Below are 11,791 nucleotides of genomic sequence, written 5' to 3'. Positions count from 1 at the left end.
AATACAAGGCAGGCCTTGGCTGTGAAATATGTTAAAAAGTTGCGAAGATACAAAGTTCTCCATAACTGGTTTTTGTTTTGGTTTCTTTGGCTGTTTTGACAAATAAAATTTAAGCACAGATTTCAATTTAATTTTCTGCTGTGCTGCTGATTCATTAGAGGAATTATTATGGGTGTAAAAGTTTGTAAATAGTTTGTATGTTTTTGTGTTCTAAAAGTTTAGCGACCTTTATGGCTAAATTTGCGGTGATTTTGCGCTGTCCTTGGAACTGAAACATGGCAGATTTTGACAACTGTCAGAGTGGATGCGCTCCGTAACGGGCAATTGTCCATGCTTCTTTAACGCTGATTCATCATTCTTTTATTTAACAGGTTAAGTGCAGTTGTTAGTGTTCACATGATATTATTGGCCCATTTAGTTAGCAATAGACGCTTTAAATTAAGATGTTTTCCGTGACATTTTTGTCGCTCTCACTGCCTGAACAACACCCGCCATTTGCACCTGGACCAGATGATTTACAAATTAAGCACTGATTAAACCACAGAGTCCCCTCGTTCAATTTCCATTAAAAAATAGGTTTTGTTTCATTTTTGTTTTATTACCTTAACTTTGATTACTGCAGTCTCAACCACATTTAGGTGTGTAATAATAAATAAATAAATAAATAAAAGGGTCTTTTTCATAGTTTCACTTGTTTTAGGGCCATACCTTCATTTTTCATATTTTGTTTTCTTTTTTACTATAGCCTTACCTCTGATTATGGGTGTTTGTTCTTATTTATAACTTTTTGTATATTATGTTGTCATAAGCATGTACATCTGAACGATACCACAAGATGGCAGCACTTACCCATGTAACGCATTCTGACCCTCAGAGTGGTTTCAGATGATGATGATGATGATGATGGAGAGTTTAATAGACTATTGATGATCAGCTTAGAGCACAGTAACACCATAAGAGATGATGTAAGTGTTACTTCTTGATCTAGAACAAATCTTTAAGAAGCTGCTTCAACATCTCCTTCCACACATGGTTTGGAACACATGATGCACCTGTTCCATTTTAAGAACTTGTGGAAAAAAATCAAACAAAGTTCTCCCTTAAAGCTGCAGTTTGTAGAATCCTCTCTCCCCTCTGTTTGAAAACTGAAACATAGCCTCCCTTGTCGGTATCTTTTGTGAACGCTCTTAGCCACTTTTTTCTCAATAGAGGACTAGTGACAAATATATGGACTTAATCTTGTGTTATTGAAGAGTTTTCTGATGTTTTAGAGCACTGGTTCCCAAATTTTTTTCTGGTGACCCGTTTTTTTTAAAAAGTGACAAACCATCACAATTCACAATAGGACTCGTATATAAACTGTGAAAGAAGCAAATTTGTGCATAAATTAACATCCCTGACTACATAACCATTTTTGCATCACCTTATCTTATCTTGAATAGTTTTGTGGATGTGTTATTGTTAAATGCTTTACAAATCACACCAAATAAAAGCTTTTAGGCAGAGTTAACAGGCTATATCATATTCAGGGGCCCTGGGAAACCGAGTCCGTTTGTATAATCCAGAAAAGAGGACGTGTCCAGGTAAATCTGGACATACTACGCAACAGAATATATTAAATTAACCTCATGTACTGTCAACAACAAATCCAGAGTCATTTAATGAGGATGTAATGCAATGCGTATGTCGTTAATGAACGTGATGACATCTTTGTTGGACCCGGGTGGAACGAGTGGCGCTACCTCTAATATTGCAGATTTATTTGGCAACCCAAATAAAATCTTGTGCGACCACGACCCAGTCTCTGGAAATCAGTGTTTTAGAGACTCTGACATGAATGCACGTATCACTGTAGTGTAGTTACTGTCCTGAACAGCGGCTGCTGCCGTCAGCTCGTCCCCGTCGGAGAGCTCACACAGTCGGCTGTGCCTAGGGCAGAGTGACAACCACCACTCCGAATCCAGACTGTAAAATGGATTCACCTTGGATAAGCTTCTCTTAGGTTTACACGTGATTTATCCCCTCTGTTCTCGCTCTTCCTCTGAAGCCAGTATGTGCAGCGGACCCTGCACAGTCACGGGGATCCACAAACACAAAGTGGTCCGTTCCTCCCGAGTATGTTTGTGCCTTTAAACTTTTGCTTCTCCACGTCGGTTCTGCTTGATTTGCCATGTAACTGTTGTGTCTAACACCGCAATGAAGACTGCAATCCGCCATTGCACTTGTATGTGAACGCGCTGAGCAGACAATAGTGACGCCCTCAACTGCCCCTGGAGCAGACATGCACTCCTGATCAAAATTTTAAGACCATTTGAAAAATTGCAAGAATTTACATTTTCCCCTCTTGAATATTAAGAAGGTTCTAAGTAGAGCTTCAAAGAAGAAAGGGGAGTGGGCCAAAAAAAAAAAAAAAAAGAGTAAGCAATCTATTGCAAACAACAATAAAACTGAAATAGGCTGTTCATCAGTTTAAGACCGCAGCCTTTAAAAGCCCAAATCTGTGCAAAATGTGGATTCAATGTCATTTTCTGTCAGGGATTCACACTGTGATGACCTCCTGATAGCAAAGGCAAAAAAAGCTTTCTCTCTCTGTGAACGTGGCTAGATTGTTGAGCTGCATAAGCAAGGCCTCTGGCAACGCACCATTGCTGTTGAGTTTGGACACAGTTAGATAGTCATTTTGAACTTCTTAAAAGATCCTGAGGGTTATGGAACAAAAAAGTCAAGTGGTTGACCCAAAAAAAATTCACCGGCCCTTAGCAAGAGGATCCATTTGGCTGTCCATCAAGACACGGGATGATCCTCGACCAAAATGAAGGTTGTTACTGAGGCCGACTGCAGTCCAATAACCATCAGACAGCATCTGCGAAAAAAAGGGCTTTAAGAACAAAAAATGTCTCCAAAGGCCTCGTCTCCTTCAGCGCCACAAAATTGCCCGTATGGAGTTTGGATGAGAGCACCAAACATGGGACATTGAAAAGGTGGAAGAAAGTAAACCTTGAGGGTCCTGATGGCTTCCAGGAGACAAGGAGATGCCACTTGAGATGTTTTCTACGTGGCGCAGTGGAGAGAGCCCCATCACAAACTGGGTGATTTTTCCTTCAATGGAAAAATGCAGGGGCGTGAAATGGCATCTGGCTATGTGGAGATGTTGCAGGGGGTATCCCTCATGACTGGAGGCCCTCGTCTGTGTGGGAATGACTGGGTTTTCAAAAGGACAACACTGCAGTTCACACTGCCCGCCTGTCAAAGGACTTTTTCCAGAGGAATAACGTCCCACTTTTGGACCATCCTGCATGTTCCCCTGATCTAAACCCAATTGAGAACTGTTGGTGATGGATGGCAAGGGAAGTTGACAAAAATGTACATCAGTTCCAGATAATGGATGCCTTCTAAGTGGTGAAAAACACCACTTGGAACAATGTTCTCACTAGCACCCTGGAAACACTAGCATCTAGCATTGCGAAACAACTTGTTCAGGTGATTAACAAAAATGGTGCCACTCCTCATTACTGAGTATTTTTTGAAACTTTTAGTTGTATTTTGGGGGTTTTTCATGGGTTTTTTGAGCTGCGGTGTTAAACTTTTGATCTGCTGACGAACAGCCTATTTCAGTTTTATTCATGTGTACAATAAATTGCGGACTCGAATTTTTCTTTGTCTCATTGCTATTTCCTTTTTTCTTGCATTTTGAAGCTCTACTTAGAACCTTCTTAAGATTCAAGCGTACAAAATGTAAATTTTTGCAATTTTTTTATATGGTCTTAAAAAGTTTTATCAGGAGTGTTTTTGTAGAAAGATCTCTGATTGGCTGAAATCCAGCATCACGCTGGATTTCTAAACGTCATTTACAGAGCCAAGATGAATATGGATTTTTGACCAAATTATGCCAAAAAAAAACCTTACATACTGCAGCTTTAAGTCCTAAACCAAAACTATGACTGTGCAAACTGCAACTTCATTATGTTGTAAAAGCTCTAAACTTCAAAGCCAAATGGTGAATAGTATAAAGAGTTAAGTCTTCCCTGCAGTTTCTAAAGACATTTCACAGCAGCCTGCTCTTACAAAGTGAAGCTAACGGGACGCTTGAATGAAAATTTCAAACCCTCCACAAGCTTCTTTGCAGGGATAGAAGCATTCACAGCACCTCTTGTCTTTTATCCAGTTGTATCAAACTGATTGTTTCATTGATGTGTCTTTGTCAAGGTTTGTTCAGTGTGTGCCTGATGGGTGTTTAATTCATTCTGTACAAAACTCTTGAAGAAAAACTCATGAAATTTTCATGGATTTCTCTGACAGTTTTTCTCATGATGACTTTATGCCTTAATAAACTAACGTCAAAGTCAGCTTTAATTCCCTGGACTTAGCCATGGTGAAGGGCGGAGTCTGTTTGAAGGTGTAGACAGGTGTCTTTTATACAGATAATGAGTTCAAACAGGTGCCGTTAATACAGGTAACGAGTGGAGGATAAAAGAGCTTCTTAAAGAAGAAGTAATCTGTCTGTGAGAGCCAGAATTCTTGCTTGTTTTAAGGTACCAAATATGTGTTTTACACATTAATTTACAAATAAAGTGTATCTATGATGCAAATTACAGACCTCTCTCATTGTTAAGTCCTGGCTTTGAGTACGCACACAGGGCTTGTTAGTTTATTTTCCTCATTTATCTGATAAATATGATAAATATGATATATTGTATTTGTGGAATAAGTAGCATAACAGTATATAGCAGATGAAATGAGTTACAGGTACCTTTCTACTAGAATGAAAATAAGCCAAACATCAATGAAGAAAGTGAAAAAAACTCTAAAAGTTGCTAAATTTGCTGTATCAAAAGCTATCTTTAGGACATATCATCAACAACTTGACAATTGGTCTTGTGAATTTGAAAAAATTGGTCTTGTGAATTTGAAAAAATTGGTCTTGTGAATTTGAAAAAATATTATATATATATATATATATATATATATAATATTTTTTTATTTCATAATAAAATACCTTAAAATATTTAAAATAATGACACCACAAATAAAAAACAGTAAAAGCAACAAAACTCTGCCAAAAGCCAAAGTAAACAAGTGATTTTTAAGTTGCACTTTAAATTATGTAATTTTCTCTTTGAATGTGTGTGTGTGTGTGTGTGTGCGCATATTTTCTCATTTTCATTTCATGTGTGCCCATTGAGTGTTTCCACACACCCACACACGCCAACACACCGCTACCGTCATGAACCATATTCATATTCATAACAGACATGATAATTACATGAAGTGTTGCCCTGTGACTTCAAACTGATTAAAAAAGGCTTTTGGAAATGCCTTCACGACTGGATTCAAGGTCACATTTTCAGCACAACACACAAAACCTGAAAAGCTTCATCATTGTTATTTACTGCGTTCAAGTGTAAATTACATAAAGTGTTTTTTTTTTTTTAAAATAACTATCAAATCCAAATAAACGCTATTTGAATGACTGCAGATGATAGCCCAAGTCTATTTTTTTTAGTGTATGATAGATTTTTAATTTTGCTTATTTATTTTTGCTTTAATCACTAGCTTTAATCAGCCACACATGTGATACCAGAGATTTCAGCTTTTTCGCCGACTGTTATTCATTATCACAATGGGTGATTGTATTGTTGAAGATGTATTTTTCCCTATTAAATAACTACTACTACTGTTTACTATTGTTGGCATAAAACATAGAACAAGTTGAGATCATTTGGTGGTGTTTTTAGCATCTGCCTGTATTGCATCAATGCCAAAGGCTGATCTAGAAAGCTTATGATCACAAATTTTAGACATAAATATTACAACCCTCTCGTATCCCCTAATGCATGTGTCAAACTTTGGAATATTTTCTGTGTTTTTATCTTGTCTTTTACTGTATTTTCCTGCATTGTTATAATTCTTTGTATTTTTTTTTTTTTAAGTATTCTTTCTCTTGTTTTGTGTATTTTTCTGTCATTTTGTACATTTACTTTGGGGGCCGCATAAAATTGGACTGAGGGCTGCATTTGGCCCCTGGGCCACCAGTTGCCTATGTCTGCTTTAGAGTATCCAATTTGGCCTGCAAGAGGAAGTAAAAATTACAGAGAAATCATTAATCATTGCGTAATTCACCAAATAATTCAGCTGTAGATCTCTCAGACCCTTCAAATCCTCAAATGTGATGAAACGTCACAATATTTTCATAACATGATGAGTTTTAACCACAATCTGTGGGAAGAAGTCAAAATTTGTTTAAAAAATCCAGCAATTTCTCACAAAATTACACAAAAATTGGTCAGAAAATCAAGGATTTTTTAAGTAGAGATCCTGCAGGGATGTCACTTATTAATGGCATATTGTTGGTGTTTTATATACTGTATATATCAATTATATGTGGAAGAATAAATTAGGGCACAAGTTTTCTGAAATTACTCCTTTTCCCACCTATAATTCACTTGAGCTCAAACTGGTCCGTATTTGGTAACTGAACTAAAATGAGTTTGGTACATCCCAAATATTATGGCAGTGGCTATCCATACAGTTGCCGTATCAATATACTGACATTCTATCAGTACGCAGAGCCCCTATTTGGCCAGTTTAGGTCACGTGATAGGTCAGTCATTGGCCGATTTAGGTCTCGTGACTAATGCTGCGTTCACACCAAATGCGTCTTCTGCGGCATCGGATGCGTCTGCCGCACGAAACGTTCCGCACGTGTTGCAGGATTAAAAAATGACCCCATTCGCTTCATATGTGCGTTTAAAGCGAAGCACCGCCCACCAGCGACACATCCAACTCGCTGAGTTTCACTGCCTGCTGAAGCAAGGAGCTGCACTCCATTTTCTCCTCTCATAAACATAAACCAGCAGTGAAAAAAGCCAGCGTGATTAGCGGCTAATGCTACCCTAGCTCAGTGCCAACTTTCAAAGATGAAGACGACAGAAAGAACTTTGACCTGCTACTACCACCTCCTCACTGATTCTCCTCCATGCCAAATCCTTTCTAGTCCGGTCCCGGTTATAAAGGCCGTGTCATCGTCAACAAAGATGCGGATATGCGTAAAATCGGAAGCGTGCACCGCCGCACAGGAAGGATTTGGCGTCTGGGTCACATCTATCTATTGACTTTGTATGTAGTCTGGAAGTACGGACATTTTGTGACGCATCCGGTGTGACTGCAGCATTAGACTAAACCGTATTGGAAACCTAACGATAACCCTAAAAATTGTTGCGATTTTGGATTATAACCAAACCCTAACCCTAAACCTAACCCTAAGACGCTACATACTTGTTCTTCAGTAACCGTACCAATAGCACCAGGGGTTGTCCGTATGGCAACCATACAAATAGACACGTTCAGTATTATTAGTGTTACCACACAAAGTCTTCGCACTATCAAGTTAAAATGAAACAGTTCTAGGTATTATGAAATATTGATATTTGCTTAGTTTCACTTGAGCATCGTGCTATCAGCGTCTCCCAGTCACTTTTACTGGTAGTTGATATCTCTGTTGTAAAGTGTTACAAGGTCTGCTTCAGCTCTTCTGCCTCAGGGAACAAAGCATGATACACCCTTTATAAAGGACTCCAGTCCATCACAGGGCTAACACAGCAGGAGACATGACCCGAGAGCACAAGCAGGACCAGGAGCCACACACACACACACACACACACACACACACTGTACCATCAAGCAGCAAAAGCATCAGAATTCAAGATTTGTTTTCAATGTCAAGGTCAGAAGAAGGTGTTGGCAGAGGTATTTATGTGTATCTATGGTCAGGATTCTACCTCCTGTTGGGACTTGGCTCTGCGTGTGTTCCCAGCTTTGTGCCAACATGCAGAACGGGCTCTGATCACTGGAGATGTTCAGTCTAGCTTTTTGCCAATACCTGATATTATCCAACACATAATAATAAATCATAATAGAACTACTTTATTACAAAGTCTGATGTATTCCACCAGTGTTAATTTTGACAGGCAATGTTTTGCTAATTTTAGTCATTAGTCTTTTGACTAACTTAGTGTTAGTCAAAATGTTGTCATTTAGTCAACTAAAGGATATTAATAATAATCTGTTACAGATATGGTCAACAAAAATATACAGCATATGTAGTATGTACAGTATGTAGGTAACATGTTTGTAAATACGCAGAGATTAGATTCATTTATTTAATTTATTCTTTTTATTTAAGAAGGGACAGTACATATCAATGAACATTCAGCAAATATAAATATGTCCGATTATAGCCATAGGCTAATTTCCATCTGTTTACATTTAAATGGAACACTGGGATCAGAACCATGTGATCACTGAATAAGACCACATGAGTTCGAATTGAATTCCGTCCTATGTGACAAAATTGTATTTTAAGATTTTATTAGTCGTCAACATGTGATTTTTTCAAAATGATAGTCATAATCTAGTTAAAATTAGTCGACCAAAAGTTTTTGTCAACAAAATTAACACTGTGTTCCACATAAAACCTAATCTGTGCAGAATAAGAAAACTAATTCAACTTCAGTAATGGAAATATTTATTTGTGAAAAAAAACTCCTTTTCTTTCTTTGTGAGCTGTTTTCCACTAGTATAGTTTTTCATACTCATGGTGGTTTACTTTGGTGGTTTTGGCAAGAAAAAAAGATGCATGTTTGTCAAGAAAATACTGCACTACATGAGGTGTTTACCTAAGACAACAAATGCAGAACTGGGATAAAGTAAGTACATAAATAAATAAATAAATAAAAATTAAAAACATCTTTTTAAATAAAACAATCGGTGGAAAAACCAATACCGATGTCAACCGATTAAACTTTTTTTTTTTTTTTTGGTATATACACTGATACTAAAGCTAAAGCCTTCATCAGTCTTCTCTATCTATCACTTCACAATCAACATATTTCTGCTACAAAGTGAAAGATTTCTACAGATACTGCGTACAGTCTGTCAGTGTGTTCATTTGTAACTAAACATGTCAGTAGTTCATCAGTAAAAAGGTGAATCTATTAAAACGTGTCTATTGTTCTCCCAGGCTGTGGTTAATGGTCTGATCCTCCACCAGTATGAGTCCATTTACACTACTTATAGACACAATGCACTCACTTGATTTAGTTCTTAAGAGACTCTTGAGGTATTGACCCAGGCTCTGGACGTATGTATGTGTGTGCGTCTGGAGGAGAGTTAGTGTGTCGTTGTATATTTCTTCAGGTTAACCTTGTATCCTTGAATGTGAGGAGATCAGTCAGATGTTTATTCACATTAAAGCTGCTACTTTAAGATTAAAGAAAACAAGAAACCACAGTAAGAATGAATTAAAAACACTTCTATGCATCCGCATAAAGGACTCAAGACTTTTCAGAAAATGACATTAAGAGTGTATACAGCGGAGGTAAAAAAAAAAAAAAAACATTGAGTGTCAATTTGAACTAAATTGAATTATTGATCTATGAGGCAAACACTTTGATTTGTATCTAATAAAAAATGTTATTAGAGGTACCAGGTTTAAACAGTTTTTATTTATTACTTTATCATACATTATTATGTTTAATCTTCGACTTGCTATATGTTTGTCAATTACTGCTACTAGACAGAGGATAACTTGACCAGCTTGCGTGAGCATCTCAACTTTCTGCTATTAAATTATGGAAAATTCTGCATTCCCAAAAAAAGTGTGAAAGCAGTACTTTCTGATTGTGTAGTGAAAAAAAAATCACCTAAACTAGAAGAATCTTTCAAACTGATGTCTCAGATGCTTAAAGAAAAATTATTTGCAGAGAAATATCAGTTAGATAAGCCTGTTTTTGGCCTTGGGTTGGAGGAAAGTACTGATGCAAAAAAAAATCCCTCTTGTATGTAGTCTACACTGATTCATCTTAACTTTAAGCATATGGACTACATTTGAATTAATTGTTGGAACACTGCAAAATCATCTCATTTACAAACTCAGCTCTACACTTTCAAATTATTTTGAAATGACTTTTTAAATCCATCCATCCATCCATTTTCTGACCCGATTGCTTCTTTTTTCAGGGTTGCGGGGGTCTCTCTTCAACTCTCCTTGGGTGTTAAGCGATGGTACACCCTGGACAGGGCGCCAGTCCATCGCAGGGCACTCTTTAAACCAGTGGTGTCATACTCATTTTAGTTCAGTGGCCTAATGTGGAGCAGTTTGAGCTCAGGTGGGTCACAGATTTTAGGCAGGGGAAAAGAGCAATTTTAACATACTTTCCACTTCCACGTATACCTGATATATATATATATTTATATATATCCAAGCAATAAGTGACATACAGTACATCAGATCCTGAAATCCTCATAGATTTCCTTGATTTTGTGACCAATTTGTATTTAATTTAGGGACTTTTTTGTGAAAAAAAATAGTAAAAAAGAGTTCTTTTGACAATTTCAGATATCATATAGTGCCATCATATGATATAAGCATGATGTTTCATTGAATTTGTGTATTTGGAGGAGCTGAGGTATTTATAACTGAATTAGTTGGTAATTTACACAAAACAATTTATGTTTTCTCCGTCATTTTTACTTTATCCTACAGGCCAATTTGGATGCTCTGAAGGACCGGATTTGGCTCCCAGACCTTTAGTTTGACACGTGATTTAGACCCTGCTTTAAAAAATGGGAATGAATAATGTGACCTATGATTGTTGTTAGGAAATTCAGAAAAAAAAAAATGTGCATATTAATTTTATTCTTGTGCTACTTGTGTTTCTTTATTCTACTTCATTGTGTTTTTAATCACTCTGTAAAGTGTAGATATTATGTATTGTAAATAAAATAAATAAACAGCCTCGTGAAATTTTGCTGAAATGCAATAGATAAACTCTAATCCATTATTTAAAACTGTTTCTATGCTTATTTTGTGTGATGATTAGTAACATGCACCCAATAAAGTTCAGCTTTAATAATAATTAGCTCACTCGACACATATTTCAGTGGGCATATAACAATTTGCAGTGAAGTTATAATAAACCAAATACATCTTTTAAATATTTACTTTCCTTCTGGGAGTTGTTGTTTAGTTTCATTGAATTTGTAGATTTGGAGGAGCTGAGGAATTTACAACTGAATCTGTTGGTAATTTACACGAAAATAACTATTAATTATTACTTTATGCTGCAGACCAGTTTGGATGCTCTGAAGGGCCGGATTTGGCCCACGGACCTTCAGTTTGACACTGTCTTTATTCCGTGCTTTTAAAAATGAGAAAGAAATAGTGTGAACTATAATCACATTCATATTCAGGAATTCGGGAAATAAATAAATACAGAAATGAAATTGCAAACTGTTTAGTTTTTATCTTGTGCTACTTTTGCTTCTTGATTCTACTTATTTTATTGTGCTTGAGATGTTCAATCAAATGTATTATCATTATAAATAAAAATGAATAAACATTGTTTTTAAACACCCTTAATTTAAACTTTGCTGAAATGCAATAAATAAAAAAATAAAAAAAATCAGAATTTAAAATTGTTTTTATGCTTGTTTTGTGTGATTAGTATTGTGCACCCAATGAAGTTCAGCTTTAATAATAACTAGTGGGCAAATGACAATGTACAGTTAAAAATCTGATGAATCTTTTAAAGATGTGTGTCTCTTCCTTCTGGGGGTTGTTTAACAGCTGTGTGACTGGACATCAGTCACTGCTGCCTCTGGTGAGGTGAGTGTGGATATCACAGCGTCGCCTGTGCGTAAAAGCCTCACATAAACGTGGCTAATATATTCATTAGCACGTCTTGTCGGGCGTGGCTGGCCTATGGCTTTACGCACAGGGGTGTCTCTCTCT

The sequence above is a fragment of the Gouania willdenowi genome, chromosome 6 (genome assembly GCF_900634775.1).
Source record: "Gouania willdenowi chromosome 6, fGouWil2.1, whole genome shotgun sequence".
Lineage (NCBI taxonomy): Eukaryota > Metazoa > Chordata > Actinopteri > Blenniiformes > Gobiesocidae > Gouania > Gouania willdenowi.
The sequence above is the reverse complement of the archived record's forward strand: the minus strand, read 5'-3'. Positions refer to the sequence as shown.